At 42.7% G+C, this 27,904-nt stretch overlaps 1 protein-coding gene across 3 annotated transcripts in view; it reads left to right on the top strand.

Moving 5' to 3' along the window:
* The window catches only part of SPATA6L (spermatogenesis associated 6 like), a 57,502-nt gene that overhangs the window by 4,963 nt on the left and 24,635 nt on the right, over window positions 1–27,904 (top strand). The gene's annotated exons all lie outside the window — the stretch shown is intronic.

Genomic DNA, 27,904 nt, shown 5'->3' with positions numbered 1-27,904 from the left:
TAAATCTACTTTGCGCCACATAAAAATATATTTTGCATAAAATTTGCCTCAATGCAGCAATTTGTAGCTATATTTTGAGTTGAACATATCTTATACCTGCACCCACTTGCACTTGGAGAGGCAAGTCAGGGGCATTCGCATGTAAATTTAGTACAGTAGGAGTGTGGGAATGCAAGTCAATCACTCCACTTATAGATGTGTCTGTGTTTGGCTTGCACATATCTTTAAGATACGCCTGTAGAAGGCGCATATTTGTGTGTCCTGTGGACTTTGTGCAAGTTTCCGAGTTGATGATGATGATGATGATGTCGGACGCATCTTTGCGCTGGACATATCTATATGCTAGGTTTAAAGTTGTACATATCTTAACGAACATGCAACTGAAAATACAGCAGCAGAAACGTAAGTTTGTCTCTAAATCAGGCCTGAACAATATAAGATCCAGGATGAGATATACCTAAAACCAGCTGTCAACTTATAACAGATCACAGTCTTCTCTAAATATTGAAGTTCACCCCGACAAAAATCATGCAATACAAGTTTTTAGAATCAAATACAATTAAGGACATTCTAACACCAATGCTTATGTTATACTGGTGGAATGCGGGCGGCAGTTAGTGATGGCTGCACGTGATTGTTTTTTTTGCCATACCTCTCACATAATCTCCTTCTCACAAACAAAAACACTAAAACATCTGGGAAAATGTCAAGAAATTGTAAATTAATCCCAAGGAGTGTCATCACACCAATAGCAAGATTGATCCTAGTTTCTGCTGGACTACTATCTCTTTTCAACTGGTGGAACCCATTGAGCTGTACTGTCATTGATGTTGCCTTCTCTGTTTGGCCGCAAGACCCGCTCAGCCTGAGTGTATGTTAACATATAATCCTTATTAGCCAGCTGTATCAATCTCACTGTACATTATTTTGGCAGCTTACCAGCCTGATGTCACCTAGGAAGCACCAGTTGTGAATAGATATAGGATGGAGCATTCAATCCAAACTATGCTTTATTTATGAGCAATGACAATAGTTGAAAGTGCAGCTCCGTAACTATGACCAACCAAGGAACGGCGATTTAGTATATCACCTGGGCTCGTATTAAAACATTAGATGGCAGGTGAATGGTATTATGTTCCCTAAATGTTTCCCCAAGCCCAACAATTCTGAGAATCCAATTGGCAGCCCCAATCTGTGCAAAGCTAGCACAGTACCTCTTCTCTGGGCACTCTGAGGTAACCATCACCAATGATCACTGGAGGCAGCACAAAAATCCCACTTGTCAGTGTTTCCTTTAACACTGGTGTCTAATTGGTAATTCTTCTGTCTGTCAGTAGCCACACACACTATCCCCACCAGTAGCATTTGTTATTCTGCTACCTTATATACCAAGTGTTCCCTGCACCTCTTAGATTGTAATCACTTTTGAGCCTGGCTGTCATTATCTTTCATTTGTACGTCATTATACGTAATTTGTCTGATTCATGATTCCCACATTATACAGGGCTCCGTATTATGTCACCATTTTATAAATAAAGTATGGTAACATTTAGGCTGCTGTGTCTGCCACCTCTTAGCCTGCGGTAGCGGCAAGATCGGGGGGACAAACTGGCCAGTCTGTCTAGGCTATGACAGACTGGCCTGCGAACATTATAACAGGGAAACACACCAAGAACTACATTGTAGCAATGCAGGTCATTGCAATTGCTGTTGAAAGTGCTTTTCCCCCGACTGATTGGAGCAAAGCAGGCAGGCTCTGAGATTCACGGTACAGCTCCTGTAAGAAGCAGTTCTTTGGTCGTGCATATTTTGCTTTCAACCTTTTGGTTTGCAAGCCTGGAGTAGAGAAGAGCAGCTCCCTGAATTTAGGTGAGCAATAAAGAGGTTAAAAGGCTCACCAGAGTGAAGACCTGCAACAGATGCGGAGTTCCCATGGGAACGGAAACATATCTGACGTTGTCTCACTCTGACTTGAATATCCTGTGTTGTGATCTGATCTTTATCTATGGCTTTTGGAGTTTGTTCTCCCTTGTACACCCCTCTTTAACTCCAAAGTACCTGATAATATGCAGACGGTTAACGGTCATCTTGTTGCCAGAGAGGGAGACTCACATATATAAGGAGGTATAGTGTTACCTGATCTCTTGCTTACTCTCCTCTCCAGATCTACTCTGCCTATATCTGCTGCAATCTTGATTGAGACCCCTCACACGATCTCCCCTCTCTCCCTTGCCTGGCTGATGACTGTCATACTGCCTGTCTGCATATCTTTCATCCCCTGACCTCTCCCCTTCCCTTCTGTCTCGTGTCTCCTTCTGTCTCTCGGCCATCTCATCTTGGTGGATGTCCCAACGCTTCCGTAAACTCAATATTTCCAAGACCGAGCTTATAGTCTTCCCTCCTTCCAGGACTCTACCACCTCCCCCCCTCTCTATTTCTGTTAATAACACTACCCTCGTTTCTTTCCTCCAAGTCTGATGCCTTGGGGTCATCTTTGATTCCTCCCTCTCATTCAAGCCTGACATTCTGTCCCTCTCAAAATCCTGCTACTTCCACCTTCAGAATATATCTAAGATACGTCCCTTTCGCACCACGGAAGCTACGAAAACCCTAGTTCACTCGCTTGTTATCTCTCGCCTTGACTACTGTAACCTCCTTCTCTCTGGCCTACCTGATTCTCGCCTTAACCCTCTTAAGTCTATCCTCAATGCTGTTGCCCGCCTCATATTTCTCTCCCGCCACTCTGTCTCTGCAGTCTCCCTCCAACAGTCACTACATTGGCTCCCCATACCCTACAGAATTAAATTTAAACTCCTCACCCTCACCTTTAAGGCTCTTAGTCAATCTTCCCCTCCCTACATCTCCAATCTCATCTCTACCTACACTCCTACCCGCCTCCTCTGCTCTGCCTGTGACCGCCGCCTCACTACTTCACTAATCACCTCCTCTCACTCTCGTCTTCAGGACTTTGCCCGGGCTGCTCTCCTGCTGTGGAATGATCTTCCATGTTCCATCAGGTTAGCATCTACTCTCAAAGGCTTCAAGCATGCCCTTAAGACTCATTTCTTTATTCAAGTCTATCAGTCCTCCTCCTAACTTCCTTGTCCTGGCTCTCTCCCCCAGTTAGTACCACCCTATTTGTGTCTCACTGTCACTCACCGGACTGTGAGTGCTTCTTCCCGGACATTTAGGAACCGTGGCCGTCCGCCATCCTGAGGGTCTGCACATGCGCAGCCCTTTCTAACCCTTCAGTGTATGTTCCTTTAACTTAATTGGCAGATCAGGCAACACTCCCTATATTAAGCACCTGTGGTCAATACCACGTGGCCTGATCTTGGAGTCTCATTCCCCATGAGCCTCTGAAGGTGTTCCTGTGTTTCCTCGTGTATTCAGCGCTGCTGATCCCTGTGGTTTCCAAACCACTTCTACCTACTGTGGTTTCCAAACCACTTCTACTACTGTGGTTCCCATACCACTTCTACCTTCCTGTGTATCATCATGACTGTTAGCTGATTCCTATCCGCTGCCTCCGTGCACTACAGTCTTCAATCTACATCTACTCACCTGTGCCTCATCGTGACTGTTAGCTGATTCCTATCCGCTGCCTCCGTGCACTACAGTCTTCAACCTGCAATTCGTCTGTGTTCCATCATGACTGTTAGCTGATTCCTATCTGCTGCCTCCGTGCACTACAGTCTGCAACCTGCAACTCGTCTGTGTTTCATCGTGACTGTTGGCTGATTCCTATCCGCTGCCTCTGTGCGCTTCAGTCTTCAGCTCATCTCAACTCTCCCGTGTTTCCTCGAGACTGCCACTACTATTGCTATCCGCTACTCTCCGTGATCATCAGTACCAGCTCAACTCTGCTCTCCCGTGTGCCATCGTTACTGCACCTGCTGGTTGCTATTGGCTACCTCCGTGTGTCCGCAGAGCTCTGCTGCCGCTTCTCCTCATCTCTACTCGTCCTTCAACTGCTGATCCACTCTCCATGCTTTCCTGTGTTCCCGCTGGTCTCTACCCGCCTGTCAGCATTGGATTCGTGTCTCACTACTTACCTCCCCGCTAGACCATCGCTACTCTTCAGGGTCCTCCAGGAGTCCAGTTCCACACTCTACTGATTCCTGTGTATTCGTTTCCCTGCTGGTCTACCTACCTGTGCGCTGCACCTACTTGACTACCGCTTCACCCATCCAGGGACTTCGCTTCCTGCCGGCCTCCTGCCGTTCAGGTATCTCTGCACTCCTGTCTGACAGCCTGCTTCTGAACCACGGTATGCATACTTCTCATTGACTGTGCTGGTGTATTGCATATCTTGCTGGACTGTGTTGGTTCTTCTCTGGAGTTTGCTATCCGCTGAGTCTACTGCCATCATTGACTGTGTTATCTTGTGTCGGATTACCTCAAGAGACTTTCTATTATTACAGTGCTGTTCAGTCATTTATATATTGTGCATATTATTGTGGATCAAGTTTAAGGTGCCCGTGTATCTCCTGTGTTGCAGTCTCTTCCCGTGATCCTCCTCACATATATGTTCAGTGGTACAGCTTGCTAGAGGCAGACCACTGATCCCTGTTCCCTGTGTCACTTGTTCCAGTATCCTTTCACATAGCAGTGGTACAACTTGCTAACGCAGACCACTGACTCCCCGGATACCTTCACTTGGATTCCATTCCTTCACTCTAGACAGCGGTACAACTTGCTATCCGCAGACCGCTGACTCTCATCACCCCCTCGTTTCTGTTGGACATTCCTCCTCACTATAGCAGTGGTACAACTTGCTATCGCAGACCACTGACTACCTTCACGTGTCCTTTGTCCATACAGTTCCTCGTGTATTATTACCTCCATATTTCCAGTGCTGCTAGTCATAGACTTTCCTGAGCATCTCATCATCTGCTATTTCCTGTTCCGTGATCACCCTGCTACCAGAGTACCATAATACCACCTATATTGCTCTGGTAAGCCTATCACCTGGTGATCCCTGGGTAAACACTCCTAGTGCCCGTGACAGTAAGATCAGGCCATGACAGACCCAGATACGGAACCTACAGCCAAGGAGATGCTGCAGCATCTGGTCAACCGTGTGGAGCAACAGGATGCTCGCCAACAGCTGTTACTTCAATGTTACCAATCGTTAACCTCCCAAGGAACATCTGGACAGACTGTTACAGCTAATATTGAAGCTCCTGTGCTTTCCTCCGTTTCCCCAGTGCCATCCCAGGTGTCTACAGCTTCCACGCTTCACCTGCCTACTCCGTCAAAGTACGATGGAGACCCCAAAACTTGTAGGGGTTTCCTTAACCAATGCTCAGTTCATTTTGAGCTCCAACCTCAAAATTTTTCTACCCATCATTCCAGAGTGGCCTATCTTATCTCATTGTTTTCTGGACAAGGTCTGGCTTGGGCCTCCCCTCTGTGGGAGAGAAATGATCCAATACTACAAGATAGTGCCAAATTCATTTCTACGTTCCGAAGTGTGTTCGATGAACCAGGTCGTGTGACCTCCGCTGCTTCCAGCATTCTTCGTTTACGACAAGGTCCTCATACAGTAGGCCAGTACGTCATTCAATTTAGGATCTTCGCCTCTGAACTTCAGTGGAACACTGAAGCATTAATTGCCGCCTTCTGGCAGGGGCTCTCCGATAAAATTAAAGATGCACTGACTACCCAAGAGCTTCCTTCGTCACTAGAAGATTTGATCTCTCTTTGCCATCGTGTAGACATGAGATTTCGTGAAAGAGAATCTGAGAAAACAACTTCTGTTAAAGCACCTCTTCGTTTAACCCCTCAATTTCGTCCAGCTTCACCTTCTGTGATTCCCATGGAGATAGGACGTTCCAAATTATCTTTAGAAGAGAGGAAACGAAGAGTCAAGAATAGACTCTGTATCTATTGTGCTGATTCCACACATATGCTCAGCTCTTGCCCTAAGAAATCGGGAAATGCCAGGCCCTAACTAGTTCTGGAGAGGTGAAGTTAGGGTCCCTGGAGTCCTCTCCATCTTCTAGGAAATTAAAAGTCTGCGCTTTTGATGTTACGATTTCCTTTGCTACCAAATCCTTTGAGTCACAGGCATTGATTGATTCTGGAGCAGCAGGAAATTTCATTTCTAAATCCCTAGTGAATCAATGGTCTCTACCAGTGATTACTTTAAAAACACCGATTACTGTGACTGCTATAGATGGATCACGTCTCATCAATGGTCTCATCACCCAGAGTACGTCTCCAGTAACACTTCAGATTGGTGTGCTGCACCATGAAGAAATTTCGTTTTTAATTCTTCCAGTTACGACAAGTCCGATTGTCTTAGGCCTTCCATGGCTTCAGTGTCACTCTCCCCAGATTGACTGGCGCACTCCTCAAGTTACGTCTTGGGGAGCTGAATGTCATCATCGTTGCCTTTCTCAAGTTATTCCTCTTAGAGTACAGCAATCTTCCATCTCATCTTCCTCACCGGGACTCCCTCCTCAGTATGCTTCATTTGCCGATGTGTTTGATAAAGCTCAGTCTGAACGTCTTCCTCCTCATCGTTCTTGGGATTGTCCGATCGACCTTCTACCTGGCAAGACTCCTCCCAGGGGTCGGGTCTATCCACTTTCTTTACCTGAAACTCAAGCCACATCTGAGTACATACAGGAGAATCTCCAGCGAGGGTTTATTCGACCTTCCACCTCTCCCGCTGGAGCCGGGTTCTTCTTCGTTAAAAAGAAGGATGGATCACTACGCCCCTGCATAGATTTTCGTGGACTCAACGCCATTACTATCAAGAATCGGTATCCCATTCCGCTGATCACTGAGCTATTCGATCGCATCAGGGGAGCTCGGATCTTTACTAAGTTGGATCTTCGTGGTGCCTACAATTTAATTAGAATCCGTTCCGGTGACGAATGGAAGACAGCGTTCAACACCAGAGATGGGCATTACGAGTATCTAGTAATGCCTTTCGGGTTGTGCAATGCCCCCGCTGTTTTCCAAGGCTTCATCAATGAGATCTTTCGGGACTTATTATATGTATGTGTCGTTGTCTACCTGGACGACATATTGATCTTTTCACAGGACCTGCCTTCTCATCACCAACATGTGGCAGAGGTCCTCTCCAGACTACGGAAAAACTCATTGTTCTGTAAATTAGAAAAATGTTCATTCGAGTTGCCCCAGATTCCATTCTTGGGGTATATAGTTTCCGGAGTTGGCCTGAAGATGGATCCAGATAAGGTGAATGCTGTACTACATTGGCCCCAGCCAACTACTCTTCGTGCTATCCAGCGTTTTTTAGGTTTTGCCAATTACTATAGACGCTTCATTCAAGACTTTTCATCCATTGCCTCTCCTATTGTGGCCCTGACTCGTAAAGGGGCTAATACTAAGCAATGGTCATCTGAGGCTCTCCAAGCCTTTCAAATTCTCAAAGAGTCCTTCTCCTCTGCTCCCATTCTTCGACAGCCTGATGTGACACTTCCCTTCTTCCTAGAAGTAGATGCCTCTAATGTGGGCTTAGGAGCCATTCTCTCCCAACGCTCGGAGCAACAAAAATTCCATCCTTGTGCCTTTTACTCTCGGGGTCTCCTGCCTGCAGAGAAAAATTATACTATCGGGGACAAGGAGTTGCTGGCTATCAAAGCTGCATTAGAGGAGTGGAGATACTTATTGGAAGGAGCTCGCCATCCGGTGACGATTTTCACGGATCATAAGAACCTGTCATATCTACAGTCTGCTCAATGCTTGAACCCTCGTCAAGCAAGATGGTCTCTTTTCTTTTCCCGTTTTGAATTAATTATAACCTTCAAACCAGCTGCTAAGAACAAAAAAGCTGATGCTCTATCTCGAGCTTTTGTGACGTCCTCTGACGTTGAAGAGGTTCCCAACCATGCTATTCTAGACCCCAAATGTATCTCACTGGCTGCTTCGTCCACCAAAATGCTACCATTTGGGAAGACCCTCGTGCCTCCTACTCTGAGGAGGAAAATCCTTTCGTGGTTCCATGCCTCTCGTTTTTCTGGGCACGCCGGTGAACACAAGACCCTTGAGATTCTCTCTCAAAGTTACTGGTGGCCTTCAATGAGGAGAGACGTCAAAGAGTTTATTGCTTCCTGTGATTTATGTTCTCAGTTCAAATCCTCCCGCAGAACCCCAGCAGGGTTGCTGCGACCACTACCCATTCCGTCCAAGCCTTGGACCCATATTAGTATGGATTTCGTTACTGATTTGCCACCTAGTAAGAATTATAATACTATTTGGGTAGTGGTAGACAGATTTTCGAAGATGGCTCATTTTGTCCCTTTGTCTGCTTTGCCTTCCTCGTCTACTCTGGCTGAACATTTCATTAAAGAAATCTTTCGTATCCATGGATGTCCGTCTGAGATTGTGTCAGATAGAGGAGTACAATTCGTTTCCAGATTCTGGCGGGCCCTTTGTAAAACCTTGGGCATACGATTAGCACTCTCATCTTCTTACCATCCGCAATCTAACGGACAAACTGAACGGGTCAATCAAGATCTCGAGACCTTTATAAGGATGTTCTCTTCAGCCAATCAAGACAACTGGGTAGAATTGCTTCCTTGGGCTGAATTCGCCCATAATAACATGTACCATGAGTCATCATCCAAAACTCCATTCTTTGTGGTCTACGGTCACCATCCGTCTTTTCCGGAATTTCCTGCCCTCCCTCCCACCCAAGTTCCTGCTGTGGAGTCTGCTTGTCAGATCTTCAAAAATATCTGGTCTCAGGTCAAAACCTGTTTAAAGAAGACATCTAACAAATATAAGTCTTTCGCAGATAAGAAGAGGCGGGCTATTCCACCACTAAAAATTGGAGATCGTGTCTGGTTATCTACCAAAAATATTCGTTTGAAGGTTCCATCTATGAAATTCGCTCCTCGTTTTATTGGTCCATATAGGATCATTCAAGTAATCAATCCAGTGTGTGTTAAACTTCTTCTTCCTAAGAATCCTCGGATTTCCAATGCCTTCCATGTGTCCTTGCTCAAACCTCTCATCATCAACCGTTTCTCGACTCCTCCTTCAGCACCTCAGCCAGTTCAAGTTCATCAGGAGGAGGATTTCGAGATTACTGAGGTATTGGATGCAAAAATTTCGCGAGGAGTTCTCCGTTTCCTCGTTCATTGGAAGGGCTTTGGTCCTGAAGAGCGTTCATGGACCAAAGCTGAAGATCTTAATGCTCCAGCTCTTCTGAAGAAGTTTTATTCCAAAAATCCGGACAAGCCCGGTTCCAGGCGTTCTGTGCCCACCTTTAAAAGGGGGGGTACTGTCACTCACCGGACTGTGAGTGCTTCTTCCCGGACATTTAGGAACCGTGGCCGTCCGCCATCCTGAGGGTCTGCGCATGCGCAGCCCTTTCTAACCCTTCAGTGTATGTTCCTTTAACTTAATTGGCAGATCAGGCAACACTCCCTATATTAAGCACCTGTGGTCAATACCACGTGGCCTGATCTTGGAGTCTCATTCCCCATGAGCCTCTGAAGGTGTTCCTGTGTTTCCTCGTGTATTCAGCGCTGCTGATCCCTGTGGTTTCCAAACCACTTCTACCTACTGTGGTTTCCAAACCACTTCTACTACTGTGGTTCCCATACCACTTCTACCTTCCTGTGTATCATCATGACTGTTAGCTGATTCCTATCCGCTGCCTCCGTGCACTACAGTCTTCAATCTACATCTACTCACCTGTGCCTCATCGTGACTGTTAGCTGATTCCTATCCGCTGCCTCCGTGCACTACAGTCTTCAACCTGCAATTCGTCTGTGTTCCATCATGACTGTTAGCTGATTCCTATCCGCTGCCTCCGTGCACTACAGTCTGCAACCTGCAACTCGTCTGTGTTTCATCGTGACTGTTGGCTGATTCCTATCCGCTGCCTCTGTGCGCTTCAGTCTTCAGCTCATCTCAACTCTCCCGTGTTTCCTCGAGACTGCCACTACTATTGCTATCCGCTACTCTCCGTGATCATCAGTACCAGCTCAACTCTGCTCTCCCGTGTGCCATCGTTACTGCACCTGCTGGTTGCTATTGGCTACCTCCGTGTGTCCGCAGAGCTCTGCTGCCGCTTCTCCTCATCTCTACTCGTCCTTCAACTGCTGATCCACTCTCCATGCTTTCCTGTGTTCCCGCTGGTCTCTACCCGCCTGTCAGCATTGGATTCGTGTCTCACTACTTACCTCCCCGCTAGACCATCGCTACTCTTCAGGGTCCTCCAGGAGTCCAGTTCCACACTCTACTGATTCCTGTGTATTCGTTTCCCTGCTGGTCTACCTACCTGTGCGCTGCACCTACTTGACTACTGCTTCACCCATCCAGGGACTTCGCTTCCTGCCGGCCTCCTGCCGTTCAGGTATCTCTGCACTCCTGTCTGACAGCCTGCTTCTGAACCACGGTATGCATACTTCTCATTGACTGTGCTGGTGTATTGCATATCTTGCTGGACTGTGTTGGTTCTTCTCTGGAGTTTGCTATCCGCTGAGTCTACTGCCATCATTGACTGTGTTATCTTGTGTCGGATTACCTCAAGAGACTTTCTATTATTACAGTGCTGTTCAGTCATTTATATATTGTGCATATTATTGTGGATCAAGTTTAAGGTGCCCGTGTATCTCCTGTGTTGCAGTCTCTTCCCGTGCTCCTCCTCACATATATGTTCAGTGGTACAGCTTGCTAGAGGCAGACCACTGATCCCTGTTCCCTGTGTCACTTGTTCCAGTATCCTTTCACATAGCAGTGGTACAACTTGCTAACGCAGACCACTGACTCCCCGGATACCTTCACTTGGATTCCATTCCTTCACTCTAGACAGCGGTAAAACTTGCTATCCGCAGACCGCTAACTCTCATCACCCCCTCGTTTCTGTTGGACATTCCTCCTCACTATAGCAGTGGTACAACTTGCTACCGCAGACCACTGACTACCTTCACGTGTCCTTTGTCCATACAGTTCCTCGTGTATTATTACCTCCATATTTCCAGTGCTGCTAGTCATAGACTTTCCTGAGCATCTCATCATCTGCTATTTCCTGTTCCGTGATCACCCTGCTACCAGAGTACCATAATACCACCTATATTGCTCTGGTAAGACTATCACCTGGTGATCCCTGGGTAAAGACTCCTAGTGCCCGTGACACTCCCCCTTCCCTTTAGGATGTAAGCTCTCAGGAGCAGGGCCCTCTTTCCTTGTGTGCTTCGCTAGCCCTGTTTTTCCTGTTTTCTTAAGCTTCGGACTTATTCTCGCTGATTTCTACCATCCCTTTCACTATCTGTCCCAGAAATAATCTGATTTGCTTTACTCTGTCACCTATGTTTGTATATATTTTTGTATCATGTTGTGTCTCTGTTTTCTGTATATGTAATGTACGGCCCTGCGGACCCTTTGTGGCGCCTTATAAGTCAAAGATAATAATAATAATAATAATATCAGAGAATCCCGATTGCTGCACACCACTGTAGTTCATTTTATATATCTAAGATTGTGGAGGTGTGGAGATGGAGCTATACTGTCTTCTACAGGATTGCTGAGGAACTGTGTATAATTAACAAATAACAGACTTGTATATCTTTCTCCTAATAGCTTTCCTCTAAATCTTAAATAATAAGCTATTAGGATCATTGCTTGTAATATAGATTTTGTGCTTAAACCCTTCATCATTTTTGTATCCTGCTTTACAGTTATATCTGTCTGAAAGTAAGGTTTTACACCTAGACACAATACTCAATCTTTTTACTGCTAATTAATCTGCCTATACAGTCAAATCTCTACTAGTCTTATTTCTTTCTCTAGATAAATAAATTAAAATAATAAATTAAAGATATCCACAATATATTTAAATTACAGTTATATTACAGATCCCCTGTAAGATGGGGCAATCTTCTAGCCATCTAAACTCTATCAGTTGTTAGGTAGACGTTTGCAACAATTACTGCTATCCTGATATTCTGACCCTTTGGAATAAAAAAATATGGGAAAAATTAATATTGCCACTGCAACTGCAAAACTTGAAAAATATGCATGCAGCTCTTCCATCTCTACCACCGCGGAGACTGCTAAAGGAGAGAAACTCCCTGAGACACTCACAGACTCTCTTCCCCCCCTGCAGACCACCTCTCCTCTCTCTATTCAATAGGTCCTGTTGCAAGCTATTACATCCTCAGAAAAGAGACTTTGAATTTGTATTGGAGAGGTCCAGGCGGACTTATCTCTCATTTGTCAAGACATGCAAAAGATAAGAGAGTTGGTGGGCGAAGCTGAGCAATGAATATCTACGTTGAAAAACTCTACAACACTTATTAAACGAGACATAGCTGAACTAACTGCCCAGGTTAACACTTGCAAACAAAAAATGTCCGACTTAGAGGTGCTTACCGAAATAATTTACGCTTGTTGGCCTTCCTGAGAAGGCAGAGGGCCCAAATCCAGAAGCTTTTTTGAAATCCTGCTTGTTAACAACATTTGGAAAGGAAGCCTTCACTGTACAGTTCGCAGTTGAATGGGCTCATCTTCCTTCCCAACCTCCACAACCGGGAGCTCCGGCCAGAACTTTTATAGCCAAACTAATAAATTATCGTGACAGAGATGCGGTGCTCCGCCTGACTGGGACCAATGGTCCATTACAATATGAAAATCGTCCTGTATCAGTTTTCCCAGATTTTTCAATTGAAGTACAAAAAAATAGAGCACCTTTTACACAAGTGAAACGAAGACTTCGAGACCTGCAACTCCCATATGCTATGTTTCCTGCACGGTTACGGATATTGGCGGATGGTTACAGATAGTGGCGGATGGCCACGCTCACTTCTTCCTTACAGCGAAGGAGGCGATAGACTGGTTGGATAGCAGACCGTGGGTTGATCACAGATAAGATGAGGAATCATAGCTGAGACTGTCATTCACTACTCAAGTTTTGAGTCAGAGAATCTAATAGTCTAACTCCTGCTAATGTTCTATAATGTGTGAGGTTTATATTACAGGAGCATCTCCTACTACAAGTTGGAAATAGTTAACTCTTAGTTAGTTCTAGATTCAAGTGTAAGATGCTTATGGGATTAAGTATACCATCGTTGTTTGTCAAGTATACGGGGTGTGAGTGGGTTAGGCAAGGGTTTAGATTATGCAGGATAGTTGTGCTGTTATTGTTTCTCACTGATTTGCATATTATTCCACACAGGTTAAGTTGGACTATGATAGCTACTATGATTTTACAATGTCATATGCTTCTATTTGCTAATTATTAGCAATTTCTATGCCTGGGTTGCATTGATTTTATACTTTTTCATCTGATAAATGTGTTTGACTGCAGCTCTGGAGGGGGTATAAAGACTAGATGTCTTGATGCCAATAATGGGTTCTACTAGACTAAGGGTGGGAGGACTGAGGATTGTTATCTGGAATGTACGAGGTCTTAATGACCATATTAAAAGATCCTTAGTACTCACGCAAACGAAAAAGTATAACCCTGATATAGCATGCCTGTTGGAGACTCATCTGATTGGTAGCTGTATTTTGGCCCTCAAGAGATCTTGAGAGGGATGGGTCTACCACTCTGTACATTCAACATATTCACGAGGAGTCTTAACACTGGTTAGGAAAAATTTACGATTTGTGCTTGAGGGGGTTCAACTAGACCCATATGGCCATTACGTATTTCTTAGGGCCTTAATAGACAACTCCCCTATCATCCTTTTAGCCATATATATTACCCTGCCTTTCAACTCATAAATACTCAAGAAAGCCTCTAAATTTATTGCTCTCTCTCTCCACATATCCCAGTAATCTGCATGGGAGACTTTAATGCAGTCATGGATGTCGGCCTTGATATGTGGCGGGAAACGTCTTTATCAGTGAGCACTGGTCCTTCCCCCTTTGCCAAATTAGTAACTGACATGGGATTATCTGATATTTGGAGGGCTCGATTTCCTTTACAAAGGCTATTTTCCTGTCAATCCACATCACACCATGCTTTCTCCTGCATAAACCTGGCTCTCATTTCAAATAGATTAGCCCTGCTGATTCAGGAGATTAGCTACCACCCAAGGGGTATATCCGACCACTCCCCAGTAGTACTGGTCACTACCCTCACCACAAATAGTGGGATCCGATTTTGGAAACTTAATCCATTTTGGTTTACACTTATGGGAGAGGGTGGTGGCCTGGTAACTGCCTGCGAAGGGTTCTTCTCTCTTAATGTCACTACAATCCCTCCACCGATGCCTTTTAAGGCGTTTCTTCGAGGCACCCTGGTTAACAAAGCTATAGACCGAAAAAGATTTTCTCGGAAGGAAGAATTATGATTGGAACAGTCTTGTTGTGATTTAGAGCAAACCTATCTGAAATCATGATTACCTAAAGATTGTTTAATTTGGTTACATGCGCAAAATATACACGCCGACTATTTACTTGACAAATCTTCCCGCCAACTGCTCTTCTCCAGACACGCTATGTATGTACAGGGAGATAAAAATCTAAGCCTTATGACATATCTAGCTAGGACGGAATTACAAAGTAATACTATAGCTGCGATAATTGATTGGGCGGGCACCACCTGCTTCAAGACTGAATATATAGCTATTGTATTCAAAGCCTATTATTCGGATTTGTATACCTCAAGGGCAGATTACTCTGAATCTCAGTTAAAAGAGTATTTAGCGCAGCTGGTCTTCCTAGACTCTCCATGGAGGGTGTGGACTCCCTTGAGGCCCCTATTACAGTAAAAGAGATTGGGGCAGCTATAGCGTCCTTCCCATATAGTAAAGCTTCAGGTGTTTATGGATTACCCATAGAGTTGTACAAAAAGTTTGGTGATTTTTTTTCATTCCCATTAACCAACTACAATGAATTCTTCGATGCAGTCGTTTTACCACCATCTATATCGGAGGCACTGATAGTAGTTATTCCCAAACCGGGAAAGAACCCGTTATTGCTTGAATCTTATAGGTCCATCTCCCGTTTGACAACAGATGTCAAGATTTTGGCTAAGGTACTTGCTATACGGTTAAACAGGATGATTGCCCAGCTGGTCCACCCAGACCAGATGGGCTTCATACCTGGAAAATCTACAGCCATTAATCTTGAACACCTCTTTACCAATTTGCAGATGCCGGGTGGATGTGGAGATGAGGCTGTGGTTGTGTCCTTGAATGCAACAAAGGCATTTGATTCCATGGAATGGAAATATCTATGGGTGGTTTTACATAAATTTGGTATTGGTCCTAACTTCTTATCCTGGGTAAAACTGTTATACTCAGCCCCTATGGCCAGAATTAGTATTAATGGACACACTACCTCCCCCTTTAATTTAGGAAGGGGTACGAGACAGGGTTTCCCCCTTTCCCCAGCCTTGTTTGCCATTGCTATAGAGCCTTTAGCATGTATAATACACACACAGCCTGTAATTTGCGGCCTCGGGGAAGGTAACAGAGAGGATAAAGTCACACTTTATGCTGACGATATACTTCTGTTTTTGAAAGACTCGGACACATCTTTAACTCACTCTTACGACTTGTAGATGAATTTGGTGTTTTTTCTGGCATAAAGATAAATTGGTCTAAGTCTAATATTTTTCCTATTGTCAGGCGGCAGGGGTCTTCCACTGATTACTGAGGAGACCCACCAACTGCAGTGGATGCTCAAATTTAAATATTTGGGGATCTGGATCACAAATTCAGTAACTGACTATATACCATTAAATATAGACCCGGTAACCAGTTATCTAAAAGCCAAGATCTCTACCTGGAGGAGACTTCCTCTATCTGTATCTGGTAGAGTGAATCTAATTAAAATGATCCTTCAACCCAAATTCATATATCCATTACACCATTCCCCTACTTATCTCCTGAAATGAATCCTCTCCCAAATTAACAGACATCTATCCTCTCTGGTCTGGGGAAAGAAACGAGCAAGAATTAAACTGACCTCCCTATGTCATTTTTGTGCAAATGGAGGCTAAGCCCTTCCAGACTTTAGGGCTTATTACTTTGCTACACAAATGACACATCTCCGAGAGTGGTTGGGAGACTTCCCTACGGCTAACCTGTTAAGCCCTCTGAGAAGATGGACAGGGTTTGATAGATCACCCATACAGGCCCTCTTGGGTACCCGGGCCACGAGAACAATCCCACCATTACTTAGACAGGCCTTGCTGATATGGAATGCATTGAAGGAGAAGATAGAGACGGTGGGAATAGATGCTGACATTTCGTTATGGGCTAACTCTAATCTTCCTAAACTATATAAATTAAAACAATTCCCTCAGTGGAAAACCACGGGGATAACATCTCTTGGACAGATATAGCATAGTGGCAGTATCAAATCATTTGCTCAGTTACAATTAGACTTCCCTCTACCAAATTGCTTATTTTATACTTACCTTCAGCTCTGACATGCCTTGGTGACACAGTTTGGCAGCACTCCTCTCGTCTTCAGTCTAGATCCTCTCCGCTCCCTCATTAAACAGGTGAGCTCCACCAAAACCATGTCTATACTGTATACTAATGTCCTCTCTCTTCTTACCACTGATAACTTAGAGGGACTGCGCTAAGGATGGCAGACAGATCTGGGTCCTGTAACTGAGGAGGATTGGAGTTATGTTGCACAGTGCTAGGGAAGCTACCGCTTGTACCTGATACAGAGAAGTTCAACTATATATCCTACATAGAGTATATTACTCTACACGCAGGTGCTTCGGATGGGTGCCAGATCGGATGCTAACTGCCCAAAATGCAGTGATACTAATGCTACTTTCTGGCACTTACTATGGAGTTGCCCTATCGTTGGGGAATTTTGGTTGCGAGTAGTAAAGGGTATACGAAATACAGGTCTCAAGATCCCATTGTTGTTACTCAGGACATGTATCTTTGGTCTAGGAATGAATATTTTGCTGAATAGAAGCGCTACCACATATGTTCACAATCTTCTTGCCCTGGCCAAAGTAATTATTTCTAGAACGTAGATAGCCCAAGAGAAACCTCCGTTTACTAGCTGGGTGGCCCTGGTCAATGAGGCTGTAGGACATGAAAGATTCATGTATCATTCACAAAATACCATGCCGAAATACTTTGAAGTGTGGACCAGAGAGGGAAATTTCAAAATATTCGGTGCAATCTTTGTCCTCCAACTTTGATCCATGTTAAGTGCTCCCAATACCCCCTCCCTCATCCTCCCCCTCTCCCTATTACTAAATCCATAAGCATATACGTATTCTATAAGACTAAGCTATACTAAGACACTTGACTTATTGTCATTCATGTTTTTTTACATCTACCCTCCAGGGCTGAAAGTACCCAGGATAGATATGCATGTATCTCTTAACACATCATATTTCAAATCTCCTTTAATATTAATTCAAGGTTTAACATCTAGAAATAAGTGTGGAATACGATACACAATGGAATTATATCTGTTATTTTGTTATTTTTAGTTCTGTTTTGTTTGAAAAAAATTCAATAAAAAAATATTTGATAAAAAAAAGGGAGTTAAAAGGCGTATCTAGTCGTAGTTTGGGTTTATTTAAGGTTCTTATTCACAGGTGAACTAGATGTCCCAGCTAGCCCTGGGTGCCAGGGCATGCAAGTGTCGGCATGTTCTGGCAGCCATGGTTATGCTGGCTCTTGTACTTTAACATGTTTAATACCTCATACCCACCACAACAGGGACCCACGTGGGAAAAACCTTAGTGTTTCTGCACAGCGCTGTTTTCATCATCATCATCAGCATGGATTTTGGCATCAGCCCTCGGGCATCGGCAAATGATACACCTACTGACAGGCGTATCCGCTGGTCAGCATGAGCCGCATTTGCGTGAACATGCCCTTACTGTACTCAAGCTGTGTGAGAATGCCCCTTTCCTTCCCTGTTTTGACTCCTGGGGGTAAATGTATCATACCCCGGTTTTCTCAACTCGCGGGAGATCGGCGTCTTCGCAGCTTAAATTTAAAGCGGCGCTGCCTTTCTGTATTCCTGCTTATACATGTGGCCTTTTTGGGACCATGCGCCGAGTGAATTCATGTAATTTACGTACAGCAAACTAGTGTAATACTCACTCTTTAACTATTAACTAACTAATATGTTTGGACTATCTATAAGCACCGTGTGTTTACAGCTTTCTTTCTGTTCATCTAGATAATTAGCAGCTATTTATATAGCGCCACTAATTCCGCAGCGCTGTACAGAGATCTCACTCACATCAGTCCCTGCCCCATTGGAGCTTACAGTCTAAATTCCATAACATACACACACAGACAGAGACTAAGGTCAATATGATAGCAGCCAATTAACCTACTAGTATGTTTTTTGAGTGTGGGAGGAAACCGGAGCACCCGGAGGAAACCCACGCAAACACGGGGAAAACATACAAACTCCACACAGATAAGGCCATGGTCAGAAATTGAACTCATTAACTCAGTGCTGAGAGGCAGAAGTGCTAAGAAGTAAGCCACCGTGCAGAGATAATGGCTGCACAATCATGTCACACAGTCAGCGCCTTTAAGCCATTGCTGGATGTGTAGATAATTATGTAAACTTGGGTGTAATACATATAAATAATGTTTCTACAAACGCAGGCAGTGTCCGCATTTAACACGTGCAATGTATGTTAAACTAGCTGATAGAAATTTGTTTGTAGTATTGAGCTTTTTGGATAATTGTATAGGTATTCTCACATATGTTTTTACATCTGTATTAAATGATCATATGTATTTTTGTTCTTATGAGAACAGCAGATTTAAATGAACTATTTGTGTGCTTTAATATATTTGTTGCTTTTTAAATCACGCAGTCATGGGTTTAGCAGTATGTCATTATAGTGTCCTTTTCACACATAACCCTGTTTCTATGTGTCTCCTGCACTGTGTGTCTTACTATTGCTACTGGAGAAACTCTTCACTGAAGCTTCGTACAATGTTCTCCTGCATGCACTTCTGGTTAATGAGGTACTGAAATTTTTGTTCAAATGAGCAACGATTTCAGGCCAGACATCACCATGGAGCCTTATCATGTGAGGCTCCAGCCGCACTTCGCTATTAATTGCTTTCCCCCCAATGAATGGCCACGTTTAAGGAAATAGAGGAAAAGCTTCTTATATTATTATTATATATTATTATTATTATTGTAGATTTGTAAGGCACAACAGTGCTCCACAACGCCGTACAGTATGGAAAACAGGACATATATAAAACAAGGACATACAAGGCAGACAAAATAAATGTAGACATGAAAACAAAGTGTATGGAGGACCCTGCTCACTAGAGAGCTTAGTGGAAGAGGGCACAGCTGAAACAAGAGGAATGAGTGCGGCTCAGAGTGGACATTGGGACAGTTGTGCGGGTGTATTAGTGTGAATAGTATCATCAGGGATAAGGTAAACCTTAAAAAAGATATCGGTTTTTAAAGAACGTCTAAAGATTTCAAGGCTGTGGGAAAGCTTGATTGGGCGTGGTAGGGAATTTCATAAGTGGTAAGCAGCATGGAGAAGTCTTGTAGGCACGAGTGAGAGGTGGGTACCAGAGACAAGAGAAGGCGCAGGTCAGAGGTAGATCTAAGATGGCGGGAGGGAGAGTATTTTGATATGAGATTTCAGATGTATGAAGGGGTGGTGTTGAGGGCTTTGTAGGTGAGTAATTTGAATTGGATTCTGGAGAACACAGGGAGCCAGTGTAGGGATTTGCAAAGTGGTGCAGCAGATGTGGAGCAGTGAGAAAGGAAGATCAGTCTTGCAGTAACATTTAGGAAGGACTGAAGTATGGATATATGGGTGTCGAGAATGCCAGATAGGAGGTGGTTGCAGTAGTCAAGACGTTGAGTAGGAAAAGAATGTATTCTGGCAATGTTTTTAAGATGGAATTGACAGGACTGGGAGAGAGTCTGGATGTGAGGAATAAAGCACAGGGCAGAGTCCAGTGTGATATCAAGGCAGTGGGCTTAGGAGACTGAGGAAATGATGATTACACGAGATAGTACAGAACTGGATTTTGCTTATATTTCCTTTTTTTTCCTTCCAAGTGCTTGTCGTAGGCTTATTATTGTTGTGAAATCAAGCATTTGGAAACCCGCCCCCCCATATAGAAATCTTGGACCACAATAAACACTTTTATTTAGTCCTCATATTATGTCAGTAAGGACTTTTAAAGACCATAAAATAAACCAACTGCAATTTCAGTAAGGTGGAAATAAACATAGAATAACAAAACAAAACATAGTTTCAAGTAAGGGAGTCATGTGATAATTCTCTCTCTCTCTCTCTCTCTCTCTCTCTCTCTCTCTCTCTCTCTCTCTATATATATATATATATATATATATATATATCCTTTTTTCATTACATGTACCATTGGAACATTTGTGTCATTGATACGAAGAATTTAAATACACACAATACCAATATAAGTATATGTTTGCTCAATTTCACATACACTAAAATCTAAAATCTTTGCCTGGTGTCTTTGGAGGATATCTGGAGCGCTGGACTCACTTCTATATTTCTATTTTTTGTAACTTATTAGACCACATAGTAACAAAGCGACAAATATTGAAAACATCATTTTTTGGTTGTAAACGATTGACAGCTGGAAGGTAACCTCGCAACATAACGACAATGCGACAAATCCTATTTTCTAAATAACATTTTGTTTCTATTTATCAAATAATTTGCTAATATATAAAAACTGCTACACATTACAAATCGAACCCCGCAACACCAGATGACCCTGCTAGTATCCTGATAGAGGCAGCTCTGATAATGTTTTTAAAGGAAGATTGATAGCACTTTACACTCTCTTTCCCTCCCATAGAACAGGTACTATGTGACATACAGGCAGATGCAGGCAGAAAGTTCAATGAGGATTTTTGCATGTGAAATTGATTTGAGTAACCAATCTGCAGGTGCTCAAAATAGATTATGTGTAGGTATTCTTAAAGCATTTCTACAGCTGACTAATGATGGTCTGTATCATCAAAGAGATTATAAGGATTAAAGGAAGCCATTTTGTATAAAATGCTAGTTCATCTATTGCTTCAGGCTTAGCTGAAAATACTTCAAAGCTACCTTGAAAAATGTATTACCTTAATTTTTTTCATATGTATGAAAGCCAGAGACATAGATTAAGAACATAAAGCTTATTCAAGATGCATCTGGAAATCATTGACACATTTGCACATTCATCAGCTAGCCAGGGGGCACAATGCCTTGCTTTGCTGATCAAAAAACATGAAATCAATTCTATCTTGAAATGTCTAAAAGAAAGGACATATGTTGTCTATTATAGTATTGTTAATTATTTGTGTGCACTTGCAGTTTTGTTCCCCTCTTAATGAACTTCACTTTTTACTTTAGCCTTTAGCAACTTATTTTATAACACTGGCACAGAACACAGTTTGAAGGTTCAACAAGTATAGAAATAATGGCACCAAGTTAAATAAATACTATTTTAATGTTGTCATACATGGTCTAGTATTGAGGCCATAATTGATTTGTTATGATATTGACATATTTAATAAATATTTATATAACTATTAATTCCACAAGATTCTGTAGCTCCTTATAGAACAATATAGTCATTGTGAGTTTACAGGACTTTACTATATGAAAGGTAAAATCAATATTGCAATATTTAGAGCAGTCTTTTAAAGGCTTTGTGTAATAGTGAATATTGACTTACTGGCAGTTTTGTCATGCAGTGCTTTCCTCTGATTGGCTATATTCCAAACTCTTAAATATGCACATCTATATTAATCTGTGCTGTTACATTATTGGAGTGGGCATGGTAATCTCACATACAATCCATGCAAAAAAAATAACAAAACGTAAGCTTGTCTGCAACAAATGGATTGCATGGTACATAATAAGTTTATTTAAAATCAAGGTAAGCATTTATATTTATTGAAAAAATGAACTTTTTCAAAAGGATTTTAATATGAATTTGTAGCTGAAACACTAACACAATACACAGCTAAACTCAATCCATGCAAAATATAAAGTAGTCACTAGTCTGGTGCGCATCTTGTACAAACTGTTTTAGTTACTGTCCCAGTTATAAATATTTATAATAAATATATATATATATATATATATATATATATATATATATATATATATATATATATATATATATTCATATACATATATACATACAGTCATGGCCAACATATTGTTTTTCCCAAAGTCCGCTGCCTCAGTTTTTATGGCGTATACTCCAGAATGTCATGAAAAGTGATCTGATGAATTGCAATTAATTTCAAAGTCCTTCTTGGCCATGGCAACGAACTTTATCCTAAAAACAACATATCCACTGCATTTCAGCCCTGCCACAAAAGGACCAGCTGACATCAGGTTAGTGATTCTCTTGTTAACACAGGTGAGAGTGTTGATGAGGACAAACAAGGCTGGAGATCACTCTATCATGCTGATTGAGTTAGAATAACAGAGTGGAAGCTTTAAAAGGAGGGTGGTGCTTGAAATCATTGTTCTTTCTCTGTTAACTATGGTTGCCTGCAAGAAAACACGTGCAGTCATCATTGCTTTGCACAAAAAGGGCTTCACAGGCTTCACAGGCAAGGATATTGCTGCTAGTAAGATTGCACCTAAATAAACCATTATTCGGTTTATCAAGAACTCCAAGGAGAGAAGTTCAATAGTTGTGAAGAAGGCTTCAGGATGCCCAAGAATGTCTAGTAAGCGCAAGGACCGTCTCCTAAAGTTGATTCAGCTATGGGATCGGGGCACCACCAGTGCAGAGCTTGCTCAGGAATGGCAGCAGACAGGTGTGAGTGCATCTGCACGCACAGTGAGGTGAAGACTTTTGGAGGATGGCCTGTTTTTAAGAAGGCCAGCAAGAAGCCACTTCTCTCCAGGAAAAACATCAGGGACAGACAGATATTTTGCAAAAGGTACAGGGATCGGACTGCTGAGGGCTGGGGTAAAGTCATTTTCTCTGATGAATCTCATGTCAGATTGGGGCATCTGGAAAAACGCTCTTCTGGAAAAGGAAAGGAGAGCGCTACCATCAGTCCTGTGTCATGCCAGAAGTAAAGTATCCTGAGACCATGTGTGGGGTTGCTTCTCAGCCAAGGGAGAGGGCTCACTCACAATTTAGCCTAAGAACACAACCATGAATAAAGAATGGTACCAAAACATCCTCCAAGAGCAAATTCTCCCAACCATCCAAGAACAGTTTGGTGATAAACAATGCATTTTCCAGCATGATGGAGCACCTTGCCATAAGGCAAAAGTGATAACTAAGTGGCTCAGGGATCAACTAATTTAAATTTTGGGTCCACGGCCAGGAAACTCCCCAGACCTTAATCCCATTGAGAACTTGTGGTCAATCTTCAAGAGGCAGGCAGACAAACGAAAACCCACAAATTCTGACAAACTTCAAGCATTGATTAGGCAAGAATGTTCAGCCATCAGTCAGTATGTGGCCCAGAAGTTGATTGACAGCATGCCAGGGCGAATTTCAGTGGTCTTCAAAAAGAAGGGTCAACACTGCAAATATTAATTCTTTGCATAAATTTAATGTAATTGTCAATAAAAGCCTTGGACACTTTTGAACTGCTTGTAGCTTTACTTCAGTATACCCCCAGCAACATGTGACAAAAAGGTCTAAAAACACAGCAGCAAACTTTGCGTAAACCAATACATGTGTCATTCTCAAAACTTTTGACTGTGTGTGTATATATATATATATATATATATATATATATATATATATATATATATATATATATATTAGGGATGTGCACCGGCGACTTTTGAGGTCTCGTGTTTTGTGTTTTGGATCCGGATTTTCGTTATTTTTGGGGTTCGGATTTGTCTCGCAAAACACTTGACGAAAGGTCTCGGTTCGGATTTAAGGTTTTGGATTCGGATTTTTTTTGAAAAAAACATAAAAAGTTTAAAAATCAAGTTTTTGGGCTTATTTTCACTCCTAGGCTATTATTAACCTCAATAACATTCAATAACAAGCATTTCCACTAATTTACAGTGTATTCTGAACACCTCACAATATAGTTATTAGTCCAAAACGTTGCAACAAGGTATCTTTCTGGACTGCGTAGAGGAGTGGGTCACCACAATATATATTAAAAACCCTGAACTTTTATGATTCGCACCAATAAATGTACCTGGACTGCGTAGAGGAGTGGGTCACCACAATATATATTAAAAACCCTGAACTTTTATGAATCGCACCAATAAATGTACCTGGACTGCGTAGAGGAGTGGGTCACCACAATATATATTAAAAACCCTGAACTTTTATGATTCGCACCAATAAATGTACCTGGACTGCGTAGAGGAGTGGGTCACCACAATATATATTAAAAACCCTGAACTTTTATGATTCGCACCAATAAATGTACCTGGACTGCGTAGAGGAGTGGGTCACCACAATATATTAAAAACCCTGAACTTTTATGAATCGCACCAATAAATGTACCTGGACTGCGTAGAGGAGTGGGTCACCACAATATATATAATAAGAAAACCATCAACTTCTTTGATTCGCACCAATAAATGTACCTGGACTGCGTAGAGGAGTGGGTCACCACAATATATTAAAAACCCTGAACTTTTATGAATCGCACCAATAAATGTACCTGGACTGCGTAGAGGAGTGGGTCACCACAATATATATAATAAGAAAACCATCAACTTTTATGAATCGCACCAATAAATGTACCTGGACTGCGTAGAGGAGTGGGTTACCACAATATATTAAAAACCCTGAACTTTTATGAATCGCACCAATAAATGTACCTGGACTGCGTAGAGGAGTGGGTCACCACAATATATATAATAAGAAAACCATCAACTTCTTTGATTCGCACCAATAAATGTACCTGGACTGCGTAGAGGAGTGGGTCACCACAATATATTAAAAACCCTGAACTTTTATGAATCGCACCAATAAATGTACCTGGACTGCGTAGAGGAGTGGGTCACCACAATATATATAATAAGAAAACCATCAACTTGTTTGATTCGCACCAATAAATGTACCTGGACTGCGTAGAGGAGTGGGTCACCACAATATATTAAAAACCCTGAACTTTTATGAATCGCACCAATAAATGTACCTGGACTGCCTAGAGGAGTGGGCACTGGGCACCACAATAAAATATATAAAAAACCTTCAACAGGTCTGCATTACACTACACATACGGCTGCTCCTCCATCCTCTCCATCATATACATGTTGGAGTTTTAGCGTGTGACAACCTCTTGTTTTTGATAATGTCAGTGCATTTTGAATATTTTTCAATTTGCCCCACACCACTGAATGTACTTTATCTATGATACGCATCTATCTATCTTGACTGCGTAGTGTGGTGGCCCCGGTACACAATTTGGTACCGAGGCCACAATATAATTAAAAAACCCTCCACGTGTCAGAATTCCACCAAACAAGTATCTGGACTGCGTAGTGGGGTGGCCCCGGTACCCAATTTGATACCGGGGCCACAATAAAATAAATACACCCTCCACGTGTCAGAATTCCACCAAACAAGTATCTGGACTGCGTAGTGGGGTGGCCCCGGTACCCAATTTGATACCGGGGCCACAATACCTCCTCCAAACATGGTACAGACAATTCGTCATTGAGATCCCATCAAGTATGTTAAAGACAGACAGGGTCCAAGTGTTATTGGTTGACTTTGTAAACCAAAAAAATGTCCCTGTTGCACATAGTCGTGCAATGAAGACTGACTTTTTCATTTAAAGGCACCATCTTTCAAGTATAGTGTTTGTAAGTCTAAGTCATATTATACTTTTGGTAAAATTGGTTTATTTTGTTCCTCTTTATGGTAACTACTAATAGAATTAAAGTATTAAATAGAAGCGGCAGTTCCTCTTTATGGTAATTAGTAATAAAATTAAAGTATTAAATAGAATTAAAGTATGAAATAGAGTGGTATAGAGTTGTAGTGTGGTATAGATAGAGTGGTCCCCACAATATAATAATAAAACCCTCAACTGGTCTGAATTCCACCAAACAAGTATCTGGACTGCGTAGTGTGGTGGCCCCGGTACACAATTTGGTACCGATGCCACAATATAATTAAAAAATTGGGCATCAACTGTCACCGTTGTTTAATATCTGATACACCTAAATATGGACTGCACAGTGGAGTGGCCCCGGTAGTAAATTTGGTGCCGGGGCCACAATACCTCCATCAACCCTCTAAATCCCACTCCACTGATGGCGCACACCGGGCGCACGTCTAACACCAACATTGCAGTTACAGCCGCAGTTATACGCTTTGCAATAGGGTGACTACTATCGTATTTTGTGGTCATGGCAAACGACTGTTGGACGGTCAATTGTTTTGTGAAAGACTTAGCGGTCTTACGACTTCCCCTCTGGGAAGATGACCGACTAACAGCAGCAACAGCAGCAGTGGCAGTAGTAGGCGTACCGCTGCAGGATTCCTCGGATGAATCCCGTATTGAGGAGGACTCAGTCTGGCTGCTGACTTGGGCTGCAGGACTGAATCTGATGGAGATTGTGGAGGAAGTTGACGAGGAGGGTGTTGCTGGTGTGTATCCAACTGGACCACGGGATTTAGGTGTCCCTGTACCGATGAGGGTCCTAGCCCCAGTTCCTGAACTAACCACTGAACTATGAAGGTTATTCAGGTGACGTATAAGGGAGGATGTTCCTAGGTGGGCAAGATCCTTACCCCTGCTTATTTGAGCTTTACATAAGCTACATATGGCCATACATTGGTTGTCTGGATTTGGATAAAAATAACTCCAGACCGAAGAGGTGCATTTTTTGGTCTTCTGACCAGGCATGACGATGGGCTTTTTCATCCCATGGACATCAGCTGTTTCCCCCCCTGGTGCCTCATTTACAATAACCACATCACCATCCTCATCATCATCATCAAGTTCCTCCACAGCGCCAGCTACATCATCAATAGCCTCCTCCCGAGCCACCTCTTCCCGTACAGTGATGGGAAGGTCAGGCTTGACAACCACCAACATCCTTGGACTCGCCTTGTGGATTTGTGATAATTTCTCTTTAGAAGGCAGAGTTGTTTGCTGTTTTGTTGCTGACAGCATAACTCTCTTCAATTTTTTGTAGGGGGGGGAGGAGGAGGAGGGCTAAGATCCGTGGGTGAAGCTGAACCACTAGTCATGAACACGGGCCAGGGCCTAAGCCGTTCCTTGCCACTCCGTGTCGTAAATGGCATATTGGCAACTTTACGTTTCTCCTCAGATGATTTTAAGTTTCTCTTTTTGCTACTTTTTCTTAACTTGGGCTTTTTGGATTTTACATGCCCGGTACTACGAGATTGGGCATCGGGCTTGGAAGACGACGTTGATGGCATTTCATCGTCTATGTCATGACTAGTGGCAGCAGCTTCAGCATTAGGAGGAAGTGGGTCTTGATCTTTCCCTACTTTATCCTCCAAATTTTTGGTCTCCATTATATGTAGCACAAGATACTGCAGAATGTGTGAACTTGGTAATATTGCAGTACCAATGGACTTATACTGCTGTATTGGTTTTGCAAATTTGGTTATAATTATTATATATTTTTTTTTTTTTAATTTTTTTTTTTTTTTTACTTTTTTTTTATTTTTAAAAAACTTGGGAATAGTGGCGAAATAACTATGCCCTTAGAAGCACAGAGCACAGGACACAGCACCACTGGACTGAACAGGACACGGCACAGGACCCAGCAGCACTACGGAACTCAGCAGGACAGAGCACAGGACACAGCACCACTGGACTGATACTGCAGAATGTGTGAACTTTGTAATATTGCAGTACCAATGGACTTATACTGCTGGATTGGTTTTGCAAATTTGGTTATAATTATATATTTTTTATTTTTTTACTTTTTTTTATTTTTTAAAAACTTGGGAATAATGGGGAAATAACTATGCCCTTAGAAGCACAGAGCACAGGA

This window comes from Mixophyes fleayi, chromosome 1 (assembly GCF_038048845.1).
Source record: "Mixophyes fleayi isolate aMixFle1 chromosome 1, aMixFle1.hap1, whole genome shotgun sequence".
Classification (NCBI taxonomy): domain Eukaryota; kingdom Metazoa; phylum Chordata; class Amphibia; order Anura; family Limnodynastidae; genus Mixophyes; species Mixophyes fleayi.
This window is presented reverse-complemented; position numbering and strand designations above follow the sequence as displayed.